The sequence below is a fragment of the Peromyscus eremicus genome, chromosome 15, assembly GCF_949786415.1.
Source record: "Peromyscus eremicus chromosome 15, PerEre_H2_v1, whole genome shotgun sequence".
Lineage (NCBI taxonomy): Eukaryota > Metazoa > Chordata > Mammalia > Rodentia > Cricetidae > Peromyscus > Peromyscus eremicus.
The window spans coordinates 1,758,892-1,771,155 of record NC_081431.1 but is presented as its reverse complement, the minus strand read 5'-3'; the positions used below and the strand labels follow the sequence as shown (position 1 = coordinate 1,771,155).

Genomic DNA, 12,264 nt, shown 5'->3' with positions numbered 1-12,264 from the left:
TGAGATTTCATGGGTGCATCATCCTTGTCACATATAGAAGATACTATCTTGCAGCAGACATCCTGGTCCTCTGCCTCTTACAATTGTTCTACCTCTGCTTCCTCTTTTGCACTACTCCCTGAGGCTTTGTTGTAGGGGTTATGTTGTAGATGTATCATTTGGGGCCAGGAATCTCACAACCACTTGTTCTCTACACTCTGACCAGTTGTGACTTTCTGTAATGGTCTCTGTCTGCTGCAAAAAGAAGCTTCTTTGAAGAGGGGTTATAGCTACACTCATATGTAGATATAAAGATAAATATTTAGAATGCAACTAGAAATTATTCTGGTTTAAGGAAATGGCAACAGTAGGTTTTCTAAGGTCCATGGCTTCATTGGTCATGGGTAATGGGTTAGATCTATGGTACCAGGCCTGAATTCCTTCCTATCAAGTGCACTTTTAATCTAATTAGATGTTTGTTGGCTACTCCAAGATGTAAGTGTGGCTATTGTACCTTTAGGGATATCTTGCCATTTTGCTTATTATTATGGTTTGTAGACAGTATGTCTGGGTGGGACTATTGATTTGTTTTCTCCCTTGGCAACTTGTAAAGCTCCTCTGACACTGAGATCTAGTCTTCAGGGAGAAGGCTTCCAGGTCAGTTATAGCTCAATCTCCAAAGTATGTAGTATCTTCAAAAGCAAGGTCTTACCATTACATCCTGGAAGCATAAGGTCTTACCACACTCAGGGCAATGGCATAGCCTATATTATTTTGAGAGTCTCTTGGACTCCTTTGACCAACACCTTGAAAGGTTTCCCATGCTAGGCACTGCTATTTTGTATTACATATTTGTGTGAAGTAATGTTTTGAACATTGACAATTATAAAGTTAAAATATCAGGCAACACTGAAAAATGTCAAAGGTGCTCTACATCCTGCTGTATCAAATATTTGGCTAAGATACAATTCTTTATGTTAAATTAGGCAAACATATCCATTGCAATAGTATGTAAATTTGATTTCATCTTAATAAATGATAAAATTATATGAATAACAAATGATCATTTTAAAATAAATTTATGACTTATTATCAATAAATATTTGGTTTATACATCCATTTTAGGTACCTATAAACCCAGGAATATTTTGGGAAGCGGTAACCAGGGGTCCTCTACTCTTCATCTAGCAATGGTGTGTGAATTTTGGACAATTGTCATTTAGGGGAAGCCCAATTGATAAATTCATACTAGTTGTAACTTTGAAAAATGGCCCAGTTGGAGAAAATGCCCTTCCTAGAACTGGGATTGTTCAAGCAGAAAGATATGGAGACTGTACACAAGGCAAGATGCCTTGATTCCCTCCCCCCCACAAGGGTAGGTAGAGAAGAAATTGAGAATCTTAGAAGTTAAGTGCATTGGCCAGAGGCTTCTTTGGTAACTTAGAAAGATCATCTTTGGCAGTAGGAAATTTGAGAAGCCAACTTTGATCTAATAATGTGGGTCATGATGTTTCACATATTCGATTCTCAGCCATGGTAAGATCAGGCCTTGGTGGAAAAACTTTAAAACATGAGATATAGTTATAGAAATATCTGAGTGATGTGGGGAACTCCTCTGCCAACTCCCTGAACCCTTAATTTTGCAATGGTTGCCCATTCCTTGTATGAGATAGTTTCTTCCCCTGTTTGAGAAGTCAGCACAGAGGCTTTCCACAAACAGGGCAACAGGCACCACCATGTCAGGAACTGCCAATGCTGTCTTTCCCAGGTGTCAAGCCAGTTACCAGTTAATACCAGTGTGACTTCAGGGATGCATTACTGAACTTCACTAGGATAGATGGGGTGAATCCCAGAGCAGATGCAAGGATTAGTCAACTCTTACAAGCAGAAGCCAGAAAACCTGGGAAATGAATATTGAAGGTGTTTGGGGATGAGGGAGCATTCACTTATGTGGGGCCTTGCCTGAGAATCTAGTTTTACATCCTGGAAAGTTTCTAAGTGGTTCCCAGAAACCTATAGAAAAGTAAGTTTATACAAAGCAAAACAGAAATGCCTATGTTGCTGTAAAGATGGTAGAGGACAGGAAGGGACTGTTGGACTGGGTGTTATTAGAGGCCCAAAGACCAATTAAAAACGTTTTAGAGGAATACCAAGAGAATACTCTAATCTCGGGAGTCATCAAGAATGTGCTGAGAGGTGGGGTATAGCATCTCTCATTGTTTCTGTGCTAGCTTTCCTTTGCAGGGTATGGCTGACAATAGAAACAGCTATCACAAATTTTGGTCATAAATGTTGATGCTCCAGTGGAGGAGGAAGCTCACAAGCCTCAATCCTACAATGACTGATAGGATTAGAGGGGCAAGAGTAGGCATTTACTTATGAGGGCTTAAGGAGATGTGTAAATATACTTGGAATACTAAGAGGAAGATAGATGGGCAGCCAAGGAGGAGGGTTCTGAACATAAACAATCAAACCTAGTAGGCGTAGAAAGCAAGAGGCAACAGCTAGCCCATCAATGAAATGTCAGGACTCAGTGCTTGGATTTTGGACCTTAGACCAGAAGCTGTTGAATGAAGCCTTGGCCAAGTCTGCAATAAAGATCTCTAATGTTACAGTGTACATGTACTGGGAATTTTTTCCCCTAATGAACCTTTGTCCTATATTTATATTTACTGGTGGAAAAATGCTGATATTTAAATATTCCTAAGATTAGACCTAGAGTTTGAGTTGACTTGAGAATCAGAGTGTTATTCCATTATCCATAGCAAAATGGGGCACACAGGGACCAAGAGATAAATGAACACAGGATTAAAAATGGCTAACCAAGCCTATTTCTTGAATTTGTCTGGTACTAAAATTCTTTTTAGTTGGAATAACCTGTACACTGAGTCTATGGCCCCTAGGGTAAGGGCCACTGTTGTAAAAAATGCAAAATAGAAGCTTCTGGAACTTTGCCTTTCCTGCAGCCAAGAACAATACTACCTTCTAGAGGGCAATGATGGAGATTAAATGCCTCCTGGGGCTTTCTCTCCTAGCTCTATTTAACCTGTTGTGGAATCTGAAGAAACCAGACAAATTTCTGGAGACAACTATAGACTAGAATTCATATGGTCAAGTTACACAGCTCTGATTAAAGGTCATGTCAAATACGGTGGTTGTTTTAGTTAGAGTTTCTAGTGCTGTGGTAAACATCATGACTAAAGGTAACTTGAGGAGGAAAGGATTTATTTATTTTTATAACTTGTAGTTCCTCATCCAGGGGACTCAGTGTAGGAACTCTAGGCAGGAACCTAGAGCCAGGAACTGATGCAGAGGCCATGGAAGAGTGCTGCTTTACTGACTTGCTCTCGGTGGCTTGTTCAACCTGCTCTCTTATAGCTCCCAGGACCACTGGCATGGGGTAGTACAGACTGCACTGAGCTGAGTCCAACCACATTAATCATCAACCAAGAAAATGCACCATAGGCTTACCTACAGGCCAATCTGCTAGGGGCATTTTCTCAATTGAAGTTCTGTCTTCCCAAGTGACACTCACTTGTGTCCAGTTGACATAAAGCTAGAATACACACTAGTCCACCTGCTAAAAAGAGGGCCAGAAGTTGTTCATATTGACACCCCATGAGCAAACCCATTCCTGCTTCATATCTGGACTTGTATTAACTCTCCCATTCTCCCATGTCTTATGATGTAATCTGAGGGATTGGTTATATCTCAGGGTTTCACATTCTAATATACCAGTGATATGCTGATTAGATGGTGTTAACAAAGCAACCACCATTCCGAAGGTCTTCATAAGATAATGCAGTTCAGGGGATAAGAGATGAACTCCAGAAAGATAAAGCAACTGATCGTTTAATAGGAGATTTTAGGTCCAGTGACCATGAGTGGATCAGGCAGAACCACATTTTAGTATCTTATACCCCAGTTATAAATAAGAAAGTCTTTTAATTTGGGAAAGGCTGCATTTCACACCTAAGCACACTCTTTCTTTTCATGTCCTGGGGGATAAGGAAAGATGCTAATTCTTAATGGCACTGTAGCAGGCAGGAGCTTTAGATTAGGTCCAAGCTGGGTAGACACAGTGATACTTCTTCGACCCAGTGACTTCACAGACACAGTGGTGCTGGAGGTGTAAGAAGATGCATATTGGAGTCCTTGGCAATTCCTACAGGGAAATCATAACGCAGGTTCTGAGATCATGGAGGTAGGCCCTGCCAAACACAAAAGCGTATTATATAACTTGTGATGAGAAGTTCCTGAGATATCATTGGGTCTCAATAGCTATGGAACACTAGAATGGGGGATAGCTAATGAACATACATCCTGAACTTCCAATCACTAGTTGAGTTCAATTAGACTGCCTTGTAGTAGGTAGCTGTTCTATGAACTTGAAGCACCACCACTAGAGAAGCAGCAGGTAACTGCTCCATCTGCCTATGACTTTGAAGTACATGCCACTGGGGCGTGGCCTCTCAGAGACCCTTAAGATCCGAGATGCACACAGGCATCGATCTCTTTGCTCCTCTGTGGGACTTGGATGTGGGACTGATTCAGGCAGCCAGAATAGCATTCCAGAACCAGTGTCAATTCTGTTCTTCTGTACAGTGAGTTTTTCCCCTTAATAAATTCTTTGTCCTTTAAACAGACTCCTTGGATTTCTTGTTATACTCCCTGGGTAATAATGTTGGAAGAACCTAGCATAAATCATCAATAAGAAAGGAAATGGTGTAGCCAAGATGGAGCCTCAGCCACTGAGAGGACAGTCCATTGTATGAGCAGGAAGCTGAGACCTGTATGTGCCCCACAGAGTGCACAGGCATGCCTCCTTCAGCTCTGCTGTTGTCTCTCTTCCACCTAGGATGGCTGAACTGCTCAAGTCTCATTCTTCCAATGGTGGCAGAAGTGAAGGGTGCTGGGTTCTTCCATCCTGGCACGTTTTAACCTAGATGAGAGGAGGGAGGGTAGTGATTCTCTGCTGAATACTAATTAAAACTATTCTCATCTAATCCCTCACTCATGAATATTTAGGTTCCTCTCACATGCAAACTATGCTCACCCCTTCCCAAGATCCCCCAGTCTCATCAAATTATGAATAGGCTCAGATTCTAGAATCTCACCATTTATATCAGGTTGGCTCTGTGTTTCTTGATTTACAAATGTGTGTATTGAAAATAACAAGTCTACTTCCCTTCACACATCCAGCATTAAATGGTTGAACATGAAGAGCACAACCAGAATAGATGCTTCTATTTAAGATGGACCAGAATAAGGGACAGGAAAGCCAGTGCTTCTTAGCATCCTGAAATTTTGCTCTTACAATAAGGATAAGGATGATCTTGAATGATACCCAAGCTTGTTGCCTGGGTATGGTATTGATATATATATATATATATATATATATATATATATATATATATATATATGCTGTATATATAGCTCTTGGCTTTGGTTCACTGTTTTGGAAGTCTTTTGTATAACAGAAAGAGAGAGAGAGAGAGAGAGAGAGAGAGAGAGAGAGAGAGAGAGAGAGAGAGAGAGAAAGACAAGAAGAAGAAGAGAGCAAGAGCGAGAGTGAGCGGAGAATGAGAGCGAGAGCGAGGGAGAGAGAGAGAGAGAGAGAGAGAGAGAGAGAGAGAGAGAGAGAGAGAGAGAGAGAGAGAGAAGAGTTAGGTGTGGTGGCACACATTCTAATCCTAGCAGAGGCAGACAGATCTCTGGCTTCTAGGCTAGCCTAATTCTGCAAAGTAAGTTCTAGGATAGCCAGGGTTGTATAGAGAGATACTGTATCAAACAAACAAACAAACAAACAAATAAACAAACAAACAAAAAATCAGGACCCCCCCCCCCAAAAAAAAAGAAAGCTGAATTGCTTTTACCATCATCTTTCTGCCTGAAATTCAGAGGGTAGCAGTTCTGAGGTCCTTCCATATCTCCCAAAGTCAGACTCTTCCAATACAGACTTCTAATACTGTTGCAGTCCAGAATTCCTCAATGCTTTATGACCTGTCTACATGTTGGATTTAGTCAAATGCCTGTACCAATTCTTTTTGAGACGTACCTTTTGTCTTGCCCCACTGTCTCATCTCCACTGGTACTACATGAACATCAGAATTATGTACTTTGTAATCTTACAAATTTAGATTCCAGGAACCCTTCAGTGCAGATGCAGACACCTCATAGCACAAGAATTCTCCATTATCTGAGAGGTTTCAGTGCATTGTTATAGCCTGGAGCCATTGAATTGAGGCATTGTGTATTGCCTGCCCCTAGCCTGTCTTCTCTCTGAAATTGTGTTTTAATGCATCACACTGCACAGGGTGCCATTTTCTCAGCTTTTTGAATAGTTTTCTTGGGCCGGGGCCATCTATTTTATGTTTTTGCTAACATAAGCATCCATTTGTAGGCATACAGTTCTCTATCAGTCAGCAATCACTGCAAAATGAACCTCATCCTGCATGCAGCCTATCCCAGCAACATATTTTTTACTGGAATGCATTGCTTCTGGTCAGTCTGCTCTCTTCCAATTGGTCCCCACAGGTGGACTGTGATGGCTGCCTTCTGCTCCAGCCAGAGTGGTCTTGTTCCACCTGAGACTTTATTTTGGAACTCATGAGCTATCCAAGGAATTGGCAAATGCCAAGCAAGTCACATGACTTTTCTCAGCCAACAACAGGCATGGGAAAGTCTGTGCTCTCATAGTTAATCAAGTGGAGTATTGTCTGAAAGATAATCTGAACTACCATTACTCTATTATTTGGGGAAGTGTTATTACACAGTTAAGTAGAAATTTGGGTGCATGAGTTTGGATTTCCAGACAGATAAAAATATTTAGTGGCATATGCAGTCCTAACCAAGGATGAGATAGCCAAGGGTTTGTGACTATAAAGGGAAGAGTACCTTCAGGGGTTGATAGAGGTACTAATAGACAGGCCAGAGAGAAGGCCATCATGTAAGGCAAGGACAAAATCAGAAGAGTGCTGGGCTTGATGGGGAAGTGCAGAGTTCATGGGGAGCAGTTCTTAGGCAAAATATTATGTCTTTGTTTTATAAATTACATTTTTAGTTTTATATTTTGTGTGGGTGAGATGGTAGTTGTGGTGGTGTTGAGGTCAGAGGACAACTTTTGGGAGTCTCTTCTTGGATCATGCTTGGCAACAGGTACTTTTACCTGCTGAGACATCTCGTTGGTCCCAGGCAATGCTTATGTTATAGAAAAAGAAATGTTTAGACATTAATAAGATCAAGAATCCTGAAATTAATAAAATTAACAACTTGAGAATTTGGAAAAGAAAACTAACAAACCTGAAGAAAAGAGAAGGGGCACATGGTGATTGTCCTCTTAGCAATGAAACAGGACACTAGGATATCCCAGCTGAGACTGACAACACCAAATGTGCTCATTGGAAAAGGCTGATACTATTGACAGAATTATGAGGTGGGAGGTTGTTCTGGCTAGTTTTTTGTTAACTCAACACAGCTAGAGTCATTTGGGAAGAAAACTCAATTGAGAAAATGTTCTCACCAAGCAAACAGCTTGCCTATAGGCAAGCCTGCAGAGCATTTTCTCTGTGGGAAGTGCTAGCCCTGAGCTGATAGTCTTGGGTGCTTTAAGAAAACAGGCTGAACAAGCCAGTAAGTGATGTTTCTTCATGGCCTCTGCTTTGGGTCCTGTCATAATTTCCTTCAGTGATGGACTGTGATGTGGAACTGTAAGCTGAAATAAATCTTTTCCTCCCCAAGTTGCTTATGGTCATGGTGTTTTAGCTTAGCTATAGAATCCTTAATATAGGGTTCATCAGTACAAAAGTCAGGCTGTAGTTAACATATTATACAGAAGACTGAGCTACAGATGCCACACAGAAGAGAAGAAATGAAGAGTGCAACAATCAATTTTATATCAATGAAGTTGAAAAAAGATGAAATGGAAGAAGTATCCCAGGTAAGTTACCAAATCCACATCAAGAACTGAAGCCGTGATTAGTCAAGTCTCTTGATGATATTGAATCAATGCTAAAATTTGTCCATAAAATGAGTTCATTCTTTGAAGGGGAACTTAACAGAATTCAGCTACTGTACATTTTTTTTTAAATTCTCATTGCAATCAGTGGCCAATAGACATGTTTATAAGTATTGAATATAAGATATATTGTATACACGTAGTAAACAGTCAGAGAATGAATAAAAGATAAACAACAAAAGCATAGAAAAATATGAACTGCAAACAGGTATTAAATTTATACACCTCCCAACTCCAAGATGATGCTGATGCTACAAATAGGAGTCAGGATTTACAGCAGCATATGGACAGGTCTCAGTATTAAGGGAATGATTGGTTCAGAGTAAACAAATGGGAAGATAATCTAAGATATTAAACCTATGAAAAATGAACAAAATGGGAAGTGTAGAGCCAAACAGTACTGTAACTAAAATGAAAAATTTGCTGAATGGTTTAGTTACATAATGGATATGGCAGAAGAGTTACCCAGCACAAATCTAGATAGAAATTATATGCACCTAGGAAGTGAGAGGAAAGTATTGAATACAAAGCAATAAGTCTATCAATGACCTGTACAGAAATATCAAACAATCTGATATATGCATAAGCAGAGTCCCAGAATCAGATAGAGAATGGTGTAGAATGACATGTCGAAGATAATGATATATTGATGATACATTTGATGAAAAGACCAAGCTAGAACAGATAATTAAAAATATGCCTTGTGCATTCATCTGTGGCATTTTGGTTTGGAGGTGAACTGTCCCCCACAGGCTCTGTATTTGCCTTTGGTGCTGTTTTGGGAGGCTGTGGAACCCTTAGTAGGGGGTGTCTAGCTAGAGGAAATGGACTGCTGGGGTTTGGAGGCCTTGTGTATTCCGTCCCATCTAGTTCTGGTTATTTTTTTTTCTACTTCATGACCATTGATGAGATACAACAGCTGCCCCTTACTGTCACTGCCACAGCCACAAGCCTCTTGCCACCGTGCTTTCCCAGCCATGACGGGCTGTATGCACTCCAACTTTGACTGGAATAAATCATTTCTTCTTAAAGTTGTTTCTGTCAGGTATCCCGTGACAGCAACAAGTCAAGCAACTAGTAGCCATGGACTGAAAAGAAAAAAGTAGTTTCATACAAGTTGAGAGCATACAGTTATTAGCAGAGGCCAGAGAGAGTAGGGGAGGGAGGGATGAAACCAACTGACTTTTAACAAAGACACTATTACAATTCAATGATGAAACAATCTTTTAAACTATTGCCCTAGGGCAAATAAGTATCTTTGTGGGAAAACAGACTCAAAACTGCTACCCTACCTTACAAAACAGTTCACACACTCTAAAACAAAATACTAAACCACAAAACTTTTAGAAAATAAATGAGAAGGAATCTTTGCTATCTGAGGTTAGAAAGATGGTTCCTTAGAGATTGAAAACAATTGTAAAATAACCAATCAATTATCAAAAACCAAGCACATTTACTCAACAGGATATACTGTTGTATAAGTTAAATATGCAAAGCACAGACTTGAGAGATGTGTTGTCTCTTAGCCAGATAAACCACCTAGTGAAGTCAGACTAACTTATGACATTGTAACTTCCAAACTGAAACAGAAAGACAGTTAAAGAGACAAGATACAAACTGTGTAGAGGTATTTTTTTAAACAATTTTCAAGTCATTAATATCTAGAATTTAAAGAGCGCATTTTAAGAACAATGCAATTATCAGCAAAACTTAGTAAGAAGAAAAAGTAACTCAACAGTAAAGTGATTTTTCTCTCCTTCATTAAAACCTCCATTTACAATGGCAGAACTCACATTGGAATTGAAGCTTTCAGCTGCTTGGCCCCAAGCATCCCCATCAGCATTATCAATGTTTTCCTTGGTGTGCAGGCAGTATCAGAAGAGAAGGTCTCCAGGGTAAATAGGGACTGTGCACGAAACCAGCTACACTCGTAGGAACGTTTTAGGGTGAAAATATACAATACAGGTCACCACTGAATATCTCTAGTTCATTGGCAAGGAAACAAGGTCTCAGGATATGAATGTAATGTCCCGGGTGACAGTGAGAGGGCAGTGCAGCCAACCTCTGCTGACAGCTGACTCTGCCTTAAAGAGCAATGGAAATTGACAAGTTCATGTCTTCATATTTCTCATTCTCTTTTGTCATCTACTCTTTCTCTTTCCCTTCTGTCTTCCCTTTTCTATTATTCTTGTTCTCTTCCCATCTTTTGCTAACTATCCCACACTCTTGCACACTGGATAATAATATTATTCAGATTCTGAAGAAAGATTAACTGTGCAAAGAAAGAAGAGGGGACTCTTTGACCCCAGACTTCTTTGGATGTCTATGAATAGGCATGTGATCCTCAAACAGAAAGAAATAGGACATAGCAAAGGAAGAATTACATCCCAAGAAAGAGATGAGGGCATATCAGAAAGAACCTTGATGCCTAAAAGATCAAGGTTCAACAAGCCTGGAGTTTGAAGGGACTCCTGCTGGTGTGTATGATGCTTTTCTACATCTGGGACCAAAGCCTCCTCATGCTTGAGAAGCATGAGAACTGTGTTACTGAAGTTCACAGGAAAAGTTAAATGTGAGCCGACGGCAAGCTGAATATCAATCAGGCAAATAACAGACCCGGGGTGACCGCTGCAGGCTGGAGCTGCACTGACGGACGTGGGCTGCCCAGACAAAGAGAGATTAGTTTATTTCTGGCATTTTAAGGAAGCACTGATAAGCTCGAGTGTACTCAGAGAACATTAAATAGATGGTTGGAGTGCTGGGGACAATGGCACAAGATGAATAGCTGCCAGCTGCAATCATGGAAAAGACGGGCCAAGCCACAATGAAGGGCCCCGTAGCTGCTTCCAGAATTTCAAGGACTGTAAAGCTCACAAGCGCCAAGACCCATTCTACACAGTTTCAGAGGGCACAGCCAAGAACAAGGTCGAAAAGTTATAAGGAAGCAAATTTCATTCAGTGTAAGAAATGCAACCAGGCTGAGATTTACATGGTGAGTCACACTTGCTCTCAGGTGCGTCATCCAACTTTGGGAAGAGCTCAGGATACTCGATGGTACAGTGAGCTGCCAGGCACACTAAGCAGAGACTCAGACTAGATGAGGCTAAAGACCATTCCCAGCTGAGGCTCTTCCAAACCAGCTCCTCAGCAGAGAGGGGAAGACAGGAAATCAAAGGCATATCTACTCTGCTCAGTCCCAGCCTGTATTGTCAAGGAGAAAAGTCTAAAAAAATATAAACAAGTCCTGTTCACCACACACAGAAGCTGCTGAGTCAGGCATCCAGGCTCCTGAGGTTGTTGAGGGATAATGCTAGTCTCTCCGGAGAGTTCTTCACTGACCCCGTGACCCGGAAGACTTTCTATACCAGTGCGGTGGGAACGCTGCATTCATGCTCCACTCCGTTACTTTCTAAGCTGACTTTGAAGAGACCTCCCCCCCCCCCAACCCCCTGCACTGCAGCTGTCTTTTCCGTCATCTAAGATGACTGGACTCTGTGGTCTTTAAAATTTTTAGAGAACTTGTGTTTTATAATTATCAGGTTTTATGATGGCTTGTGGAAGCTTGGTCTTCCACAGGCCTTAGTCTGTGGCTCAGTGGAAGAGTGCTTGCTCACCATTCACAAGGCCCTGGGCTCAATCCCGAGCAGTACCACAGTTTCAAAGAAGAGAGATAATTGGTGTTGAATTCTGGCCCTGGTTAGGTCAAACAAAAATTATAATCATGACAGAAAATACTATGTATTATGCGTTTAAATTTCAAGTAGCTGTTGTGGATATTTTTTTGTACGCTGAGAATATGTGTTGTTTTGATTGGTTGATAAATAAAGCCATTTGGCCTATGGCAAGGCAGCTTAAAGGGAGGTGGGAAATTCAAAGAGAGAGAGAGAGACAGGAAGAAGGCAGGGGAGAGACGCCAGTGAGCCGCCCAAGGAGCAACATGTAATGGGTCGCAGGTAAAGCCACAGAACATGTGGCAATACATAGATTAATAGTTATGGGCTAATTAAAGATATAAGAGCTAGCAAAAAGCTTGAGCCACAGCCATGCAGTTATAATTAATATAAGCCTCTGTGTGTTTACTTGGGGGACGAGAGCGGGAGAGATTTGTCCCGACCACCGGTCGGGACACAGGAAAACTTCCAGTTATAAGTAGCAACTCCTTTAAATCTTGGAGAGGTGGTAGGGGGCCAAACTACACACAGCAAGGAAATCTGGAAGGACTACTGACATTTGCTGGTTGCATCTGAACAGGGCAGGGATGTAGGGTG

General features: G+C 41.1%; 1 long non-coding RNA gene across 2 annotated transcripts; it reads right to left on the bottom strand.

Annotated features, from left to right (window-relative positions):
* Positions 1-3,815: 3,815 nt before the first annotated feature.
* On the bottom strand, positions 3,816-11,326 carry LOC131925455 (uncharacterized). Of its 2 annotated transcripts, none has more exons than XR_009383256.1 (3): positions 11,249-11,326; positions 4,770-4,921; positions 3,816-4,190 (listed from the first exon to the last, which is right to left on the bottom strand). It is a non-coding gene; the product is annotated as an uncharacterized LOC131925455 (long non-coding RNA). The 2 variants fall into 2 exon arrangements; XR_009383257.1 differs by having other exon boundaries at positions 11,256-11,321.
* Positions 11,327-12,264: the final 938 nt, after the last annotated feature.